The 8,952-nt window shown below is 39.1% G+C and overlaps 1 protein-coding gene across 2 annotated transcripts in view; it reads left to right on the top strand.

Moving 5' to 3' along the window:
- The window catches only part of LOC144971367 (monocarboxylate transporter 9-like), a 32,115-nt gene that overhangs the window by 11,072 nt on the left and 12,091 nt on the right, over positions 1-8,952 (top strand). The window lies entirely within an intron of this gene.

Below are 8,952 nucleotides of genomic sequence, written 5' to 3'. Positions count from 1 at the left end.
CATCACTACTACTACCGCCTCTTCTACCACCACTACCACTGATACTACTACTACTACTACTTCTACTACTACTACTACTACTACTACTACTACTACTACTACTACTACTACTACTACTACTACTACTACTACTACTACTAATACTACTACTAGTAATGGGTGAAATAGAGGTTGCATATTTCTGTGCTATACTACGTAGATTTAAAGACAAATGGAAAGAGAAAACAATTTTGGATGTATCCTTTATTGACCCAAAGATTGCTCAAGGGTCAAATGCATAGACTATGGTGATCTCTGATTTTATCTGATCTTATCCTAAAATGTTTTTCTCGGAATCAGTACCAGTTCGCTGATGAAAGTAATCTTTGATTAACTAGCGTCCGTTCAAGAGGATAATAGAGGGTCTGCATGGCTCAACGGTACGGTCTTTGCTTCGTACCCGACAGATACCAAATTCGATCACTGCGCTGTGTGGCCTTGAGCAAGTCACCTCGCCCTAGCTTAATTTGCGGCGCTGCACTGCGGCTCTCGCCTGGGGTTATTCCAGTCTTCCCTTAGAATAGATCCCGAGAGAATTTCCTCTATGGGATGAATAAATGGAATTTTATTTTTAAAAAAAATTTAACTGTTATCTGTATGCTCAGCGCTCTAGAAACATGGATAAGTTCCGGGTTATACGCTTAGGAGGCAGGATGGCCAAGTGGTTAGCGCGTTGTACTCTGGATTTAGTGGTTCTGTGTTCGATTCCGACCGAAGCCAATTTGTACTTTCCTAGTGCAAAAAAAATTTACTCCAATCGCTCACTCCATTCAGGTGTAAAAGGGTGCCTGTCAAGCTGGGATAGTAATCTGCGATAGACTATTGTTCTATGCAAAGGTCAAATACGTTAATTGTCCGCTTCACGCTATTGAAATCGGGATATCTCCTGCACTATTGGCAACAAGGCTCTAAAGGTTTTAATTTGTCTTACAATGAGCCCACGTGGCTCAGAAGGACTTACTTAAGGACAAAATATTTTCATTGAGAATTCCCGAAATAAATAACGATAAAGATAATTGATCCCACAAGTTACCGAATATATGTGCGACCGGTTTTAGACACGTTACAGTTGTGTCACAAAGTGTGACACTTTATATTTATAAACATACGTTATTAAATTGCCTAAAGTGTTTATGTTCCTATGCATTGTGAACGTAAAGATAAAGATAAAGGGAGTTAATCTGACTCATGAATGAACAACACAAAACAAACGGCTTTTGGCCTTTTTCAAGTAAACATAAAATACACATATATTTATATTAGATTGTCATAATAATAAAGGCGAAAATTTGTAAATGTGTGTGTGTGTGTGTTGGTGTGTGTGTGCGCAATGGAAGAGAGAGAAAGATAGATAGATAGATAGATAGATAGATAGAGAGAGAGAGAGAGAGAGAGAGAGAGAGAGAGAGAGAGAGAGAGAGAGAGAGAGAGAGAGAGAATGGGATGACGTAATGATATCAAAACGAAAAACGATATATATATATATCTCAAGAATAAGGTAGGGGGATGGGGGGGGGGGGGGGGGTTCTTAAAGAATGCTAGACAACAATAGTGTTATTAGTGGTCTCCTACCTCCGCTCTCACTCTCTCTCTCTCTCTCTCTCTCTCTCTCTCTTTAATTGCACACACACACACACACACAAACACACACACACACACCCACACACATCTGTTTTGTGTTGTTCATTCATGAGTCAGATTTACTCCCTTTATCTTTATCTCCATTGTATTGACTCATTTAGGTACCTCTATTTAATGAATTCTGTACGGTACGTGGTTTTATCGCATAGAATTATTTTTTGAATTGTTCTTGCTTTTTTATAATCAGAATTGAAATAAATAAATAAATAAATGACAATGTGAAATTGAATGTAAGCTTCAGCTTAATATACGAAAAGAGATAAAATGGACGTTTCGGGTTTCCCCTTTATCAACAAAACAGGATGAATGAAACACTACAGACGAATGAGATAATGTGGTAGTGGCGTTGTTAAGATGCATAAACAAAAACATTGATGGGCAGGAAAAGTATGATACTTTGCAAGGAAGCACGAAATAAAATAGAGCAATAGAAATGTATAAAAGGTGCGCAATAAAATTAAGTCAAAAGAGGGGAGGCGGGGAGGAACTGTGTAATGCAGTATAGAAAGTGAAAGAAAATAAAGTGTGGACTATTGTTGGAAAATAAATACAATAGAATTGGAAATAAATACAAAATATAAGGGATGTAGGTATTAGTATAATCATTAGTGGCAGTAGCATCAGCAGAACAACAGTAGAAATAGTTGTAGTAGTAGTAGTAGTAGTAGTAGTAGTAGTAGTAGTAGTAGTAGTAGTAGTAGTAGTAGTAGTAGTAGTAGTAGTAGTAGTAGTAGTAGTAGTAGTAGTAGTAGTAGTATTAGTAGTGGTTGTAGTAGTAGTAGTAGTAGTAGTAGTAGTAGTAGTAGTAGAAGTAGTAGTAGTAGTAATAGTAGTAGTAGTAGTAGTAGTAGTAGTAGATAGTAGTAGTAGTAGTAGTAGTAGTAGTAGTAGTAGTAGTAGTAGTAGTAGTAGTAGTAGTAGTAGTAGTAGTAGTGGTAGTAGTAATAGTAGTAGCAGCAATAATATTACTCTTGCTATATGAATATTTCATGATTATATAAATCTTATGTAAACAAATCTCATTGTACAGTGTAAAAAATCATTATCGTCATGTCGTATCTTATGGACATGATGATAATGATTTTTTACACTGTACAATGAGATTTGTTTACATAAGATTTATATTAGTATAATCATTAGTGGCAGTATCATCAGCAGAACAATAGTAGAAATTTCGGTAGTAGTAGTAACAAGATATGAAGTGAGTAGAAAAGTGCCAGAAGACAATAGAGAATAAAAATTTTTCGCGGCGGTGGTGGGGTTTGAACCTGCGACCTTATTGGTACGACAACTCCGCCTGGCAGGTGAGAGCGTGGCTCTACCATGTGAGCTATCCACGAACACAAAAATATTCGTTTCAAACCCAAGTCATTTCTAGATCCCTCTCTCACCCACTTCTGGGACCGCCGATTCGTTCGCCCACCACCATCGCGAAGTATTTTGACCAGCAGTTAAGCTTAATAGCCAATATTCTCAACACAAACATATAACATAGAAACGATTGAGACATTGAGTATGCTCCGGTGTATGGGGTGAATTTTTAATTCAGAAAAGTGAGTGGAGCAGGCACTTATGTTGGTAAGAACAAGATATGAAGTGAGTAGAAAAGTGCCAGAAGACAATAGAGAATAAAAATTTTTCGCGGCGGTGGTGGGGTTTGAACCTGCGACCTTATTGGTACGACAACTCCGCCTGGCAGGTGAGAGCGTGGCTCTACCGTGTGAGCTATCCACGAACACAAAAATATTCGTTTCAAACCCAAGTCATTTCTAGATCCCTCTCTCACCCACTTCTGGGACCGCCGATTCGTTCGCCCACCACCATCGCGAAGTATTTTGACCAGCAGTTAAGCTTAATAGCCAATATTCTCAACACAAACATATAACATAGAAACGATTGAGACATTGAGTATGCTCCGGTGTATGGGGTGAATTTTTAATTCAGAAAAGTGAGTGGAGCAGGCACTTATGTTGGTAACAACAAGATATGAAGTGAGTAGAAAAGTGCCAGAAGACAATAGAGAATAAAAATTTTTCGCGGCGGTGGTGGGGTTTGAACCTGCGACCTTATTGGTACGACAACTCCGCCTGGCAGGTGAGAGCGTGGCTCTACCGTGTGAGCTATCCACGAACACAAAAATATTCGTTTCAAACCCAAGTCATTTCTAGATCCCTCTCTCACCCACTTCTGGGACCGCCGATTCGTTCGCCCACCACCATCGCGAAGTATTTTGACCAGCAGTTAAGCTTAATAGCCAATATTCTCAACACAAACATATAACATAGAAACGATTGAGACATTGAGTATGCTCCGGTGTATGGGGTGAATTTTTAATTCAGAAAAGTGAGTGGAGCAGGCACTTATGTTGGTAACAACAAGATATGAAGTGAGTAGAAAAGTGCCAGAAGACAATAGAAAATTACTTCGCGATGGTGGTGGGCGAACGAATCGGCGGTCCCAGAAGTGGGTGAGAGAGGGATCTAGAAATGACTTGGGTTTGAAACGAATATTTTGTGTTCGTGGATAGCTCACACGGTAGAGCCACGCTCTCACCTGCCAGGCGGAGTTGTCGTACCAATAAGGTCGCAGGTTCAAACCCCACCACCGCCGCGAAAAATTTTTATTCTCTATTGTCTTCTGGCACTTTTCTACTCACTTCATATCTTGTTGTTACCAACATAAGTGCCTGCTCCACTCACTTTTCTGAATTAAAAATTCACCCCATACACCGGAGCATACTCAATGTCTCAATCGTTTCTATGTTATATGTTTGTGTTGAGAATATTGGCTATTAAGCTTAACTGCTGGTCAAAATACTTCGCGATGGTGGTGGGCGAACGAATCGGCGGTCCCAGAAGTGGGTGAGAGAGGGATCTAGAAATGACTTGGGTTTGAAACGAATATTTTTGTGTTCGTGGATAGCTCACACGGTAGAGCCACGCTCTCACCTGCCAGGCGGAGTTGTCGTACCAATAAGGTCGCAGGTTCAAACCCCACCACCGCCGCGAAAAATTTTTATTCTCTATTGTCTTCTGGCACTTTTCTACTCACTTCATATCTTGTTGTTACCAACATAAGTGCCTGCTCCACTCACTTTTCTGAATTAAAAATTCACCCATACACCGGAGCATACTCAATGTCTCAATCGTTTCTATGTTATATGTTTGTGTTGAGAATATTGGCTATTAAGCTTAACTGCTGGTCAAAATACTTCGCGATGGTGGTGGGCGAACGAATCGGCGGTCCCAGAAGTGGGTGAGAGAGGGATCTAGAAATGACTTGGGTTTGAAACGAATATTTTTGTGTTCGTGGATAGCTCACACGGTAGAGCCACGCTCTCACCTGCCAGGCGGAGTTGTCGTACCAATAAGGTCGCAGGTTCAAACCCCACCACCGCCGCGAAAAATTTTTATTCTCTATTATCTTCTGGCACTTTTCTACTCACTTCATATCTTGTTCTTACCAACATAAGTGCCTGCTCCACTCACTTTTCGGTAGTAGTAGTAGTAGTAGTAGTAGTAGTAGTAGTAGTAGTAGTAGTAGTCATCGTCGTCGTCGTCGTCGTAGTAGTAGTAGTAGTAGTAGTAGTAGTAGTAGTAATGTTGAACATAGGGATGCAGAAATTTTAGACAGGCATTGCAACTTTGACACGGCGCCGTCAAGTCTGGGACTTTTTTGTCTTAGTGCGGAAGGCTGCTATATTTTTCTAATATCACAAACGATATGAACACGGGACTGGTACAGTCCTGTCCCGTTGATTTTGTAGCATTTCACAACGGCTTGGGACACGCCAGGACTGTTTTGTCCCGTCCCAATAATTGCTGTCCTGTCCTAGTGCGTTACCTATCTAAGGGCATGTGTCATAAGCCATCGGCTGGCTGTGTGAGGTCACAGGACCGATCTAAATATCCGCGTTCGCTTTGAAAACCGGCTTGTGATTGACTGTGGTGTCATTTTCAATTACTTCTGATCGGATTATTGTACCCTCGTTTTCTATAGATAATTTGTTAAATAATCTTATTAATTAGTATAACGAAGGCGTTGCTTAAATATATACCTTGTGGAATGTTTTCGTCCAACCAAGTCATCGATCACATGGTTTGTTGCTGTACGATTTGATTTAAACACGCTGCCTCGTTTATGAAAGTTGTAACCATATCCATGAGTCACGCTAAGCAAAATGACCAATCGTGATGTTAGATGTTTCAAAAGCTGTGAATACTTTTCACTATTTGGGTCATTTCATCTTGAGCATACATTGTAATGTGGTCGATGACCACATGCACATGGACAGGTAAGATAGATAAGTCCCATGCTTCTTCTTGTGTCAGAGCTTAGTTTCTAGTCTACATCTTTACTGGTCGTCAATAACTATAACAAACATAACATAACATAACATAACATATCCATTGAATGCCCTTAATATTAATAGCAATGCTATAAATCTATTGATTAAAGATTACAATAATAATACACGCGGTAAAGATAGTATTTCAACTTAAATGTACTCATGTATATGTGATGTACAAACATAAATCTTTAACCGTGACATGCAGAGCGCGCGCGCGCACACACACACACACACACACACACACACACACACACGCAGGCATATAGAAGATAACCATAATAAGGTAACAATGCATAATATATACATAAAAGATTGAAAGCCATGTCAACAGCAGTGCAAACAAGTATTATTCGTCATATATAAATCTCCCATCATATAATTCTCTACTAACACCTTGAAATAATCCATAGATTTTGCATTCTTTGTTTCAAATTTCTAATTGTTCCATTTCTGGACAATACGAATACCGAACCAGTTTTGTCTTATGTTTGTTTTGCATTTGGTGACAAAAATCTTAAACTTGTCCCCTCAATAAAAGTAATATTAGAATATGAAAAAAAATCAGAAAAGTCTATACTATTGTACCAATCTATAAACCTGAATTAAATCCCCACGAATTCTTCTATATTTCAAACTGGGTAAGTCAAGAAATTCTATTCTTTCCTTATAAGATAAATACTGTATTGCATAAATTTTTTTGGTAGTTCTCCTCTGTACACTTTCAATACTAATAGATTGTCTTTTATATAATGGGCTCCAGATAAAATTTCCGTATTCTAGAATTGGTCGAACGAGCGATTTATACAAATATAAATATATGGTTTTATCAAGACTTATAAAGGTTCTGTATATTATTCCCATCATTCTGTTTGCACGGCTTACACAATTATCAATATGTACATCAAAATTTAAAAGTGAATCAAAAGTAACTCCCACATCCTTTTCATGAGGCACAACGGAAAGTAAATTTGACATAGAAGTATCGGCAAAATAATTATGACATGGATTATTTTTTCCTATATGTAATACTTAACATTTCGAAACATTAAACTCCAATGCCATGTTGTAGACCATTTGAAAAGTGAAAATATATAATTTTGTAGAATGTTATGATGTTCAGTTGTACTATAGATCTTCGTATCGTCTGCAAACAGTTTGCAGGCTGAATTTATGCCACATGGTAAATCATTTATATATAAGAGAAATAATAGTGGTCCCAATACGCTTCCTTGGGGTACACCGCTAATTACATTCTTAAAATCCGACCCCATCCCATTGACAATGACTCTTTGTATTCGATTATTAATCCAGTTAAAGATATACCCCTTTAAATCCATATGCTTTTAGTTTAATGAATAATCTCTCCTGCGGAAATCAAGATAAAGAACATCAATGCATTGATCACGATCAATTATGTGGTAAAATCCTCCATCACCTGTAAAAGTTGAGTAATGCATGATCTCTTTGATCTAAAACCATGCTGGTTATCGTTTATTGTCCACCCTCGCTCATTTATGTCCCGTAATCCTAAGAATCGGCCGATACGTCCAGCTACTGAAATAGTTCTGCCACCTTATGTAACCTAGTCATCATTAGTACTCCGAAGATCTCCAAAGGACTGGGTACATACACACTCCCAAGGATTTAGGAACCAAACGATTTTAGGACTTTTCTTCTTCTTCTTCTTCTTCTTCTTCTTCTTTTTCTTCTTCTTCTTCTTCTTCTTCTTCTTCTTCTTCTTCTTCTTCTTCTTCTTCTTCTTCTTCTTCTTTATCTTCCTCCTCCCCCTCCTCCATCTTCTCCTCTTCCTCCTCCTCCTCCTCCTCCTCCTCCTCCTCCTCCTCCCTCCTCCTCCTCTCCTCCTCCTCTCTCTCTCTTCTTCTTCTTCTTCTTCTTCTTCTTCTTCTTCTTCTTCTTTCTTTATCTTCCTCCTCCCCCTCCTCCATCTTCTCCTTCTTTCCTCCTCCTCCTCCTCCTCCTCCTCCTCCTCCTCCTCCTCCTCCTCCTCCTCCTCTCCTCCTCCTCCTCCTCCTCCTCCTCCTTCCTCTCTCTTCTTCTCCTCCTTTCTCCTTCCCCTCCTCCTTCACCTCCTTCTCCTTCTTCTTCTTCTTCTTCTTCTTCTTCTTCTTCTTCTTCTTCTTCTTCTTCTTCTTCTTCTACAACTACTACTACTACTACTACTACTACTACTACTACTACTACTACTACTACTACTACTACTACTACTACTACTACTACTACTACTACTACTACTACTACTACTACTACTACTACTACTACTACTACTACTACTACTACTACTACCACCACCACCAGGGGCGGTTGCTGGCTGTTTATTTTAGGCGGCATGGATCGAAAACACATTCACTCACCGTACTCAGGTGTAAAATGAGTATCTGACCGGAAACAGTGTTGTTTGTGTTGGAGGAAAATGTTACCTCGCCCAACAGACATCATGTCTCGTCTTTCATGTTGCTATTGGCCTTTTTAAATGTCTTGAGCACATTCAGTGGATATTGCGAAATATCAATGCTCGCGTGGGTTTATTTTTTTATGATGTTTGTTTATTATTGTGTGTAAGGGGGGGGGGGGGGGGAAGGGGGCATGTGTTTGCATTTTAAAGAGGTGTACTCACCTAATTGGCATTTACGATGGGCATATGTAAAAGAGGTCCCTTTGTCGACCTTCCTCTAGAGAAAAAAAATTGTATATCACCCGATCGTTGTCTATGGATCCTTTCAGAGTATCGGTATGGATAAGATTAAATCGATCAGCTTTTATAACACGTGGCTACGTGACAGAAGGTAGAATGAAAAGTATTCACTAATTTGAAATGAATTCAAAGAGAAGGCTATTAAAGGAAAGATGATCTAATATTAGAAGGTAAAGTTTTTCTGAGTCTACAGAAATATAACTGGAGT

The sequence above is a fragment of the Berghia stephanieae genome, chromosome 4, assembly GCF_034508935.2.
Source record: "Berghia stephanieae isolate SIO BIC M18660-M18661 chromosome 4, UCSD_Bste_1.3, whole genome shotgun sequence".
NCBI classification, from domain to species: Eukaryota; Metazoa; Mollusca; class Gastropoda; order Nudibranchia; family Aeolidiidae; genus Berghia; species Berghia stephanieae.
Note: the sequence above shows the minus strand (reverse complement) of the source record. Positions and strands in the feature narration are given on the sequence as shown.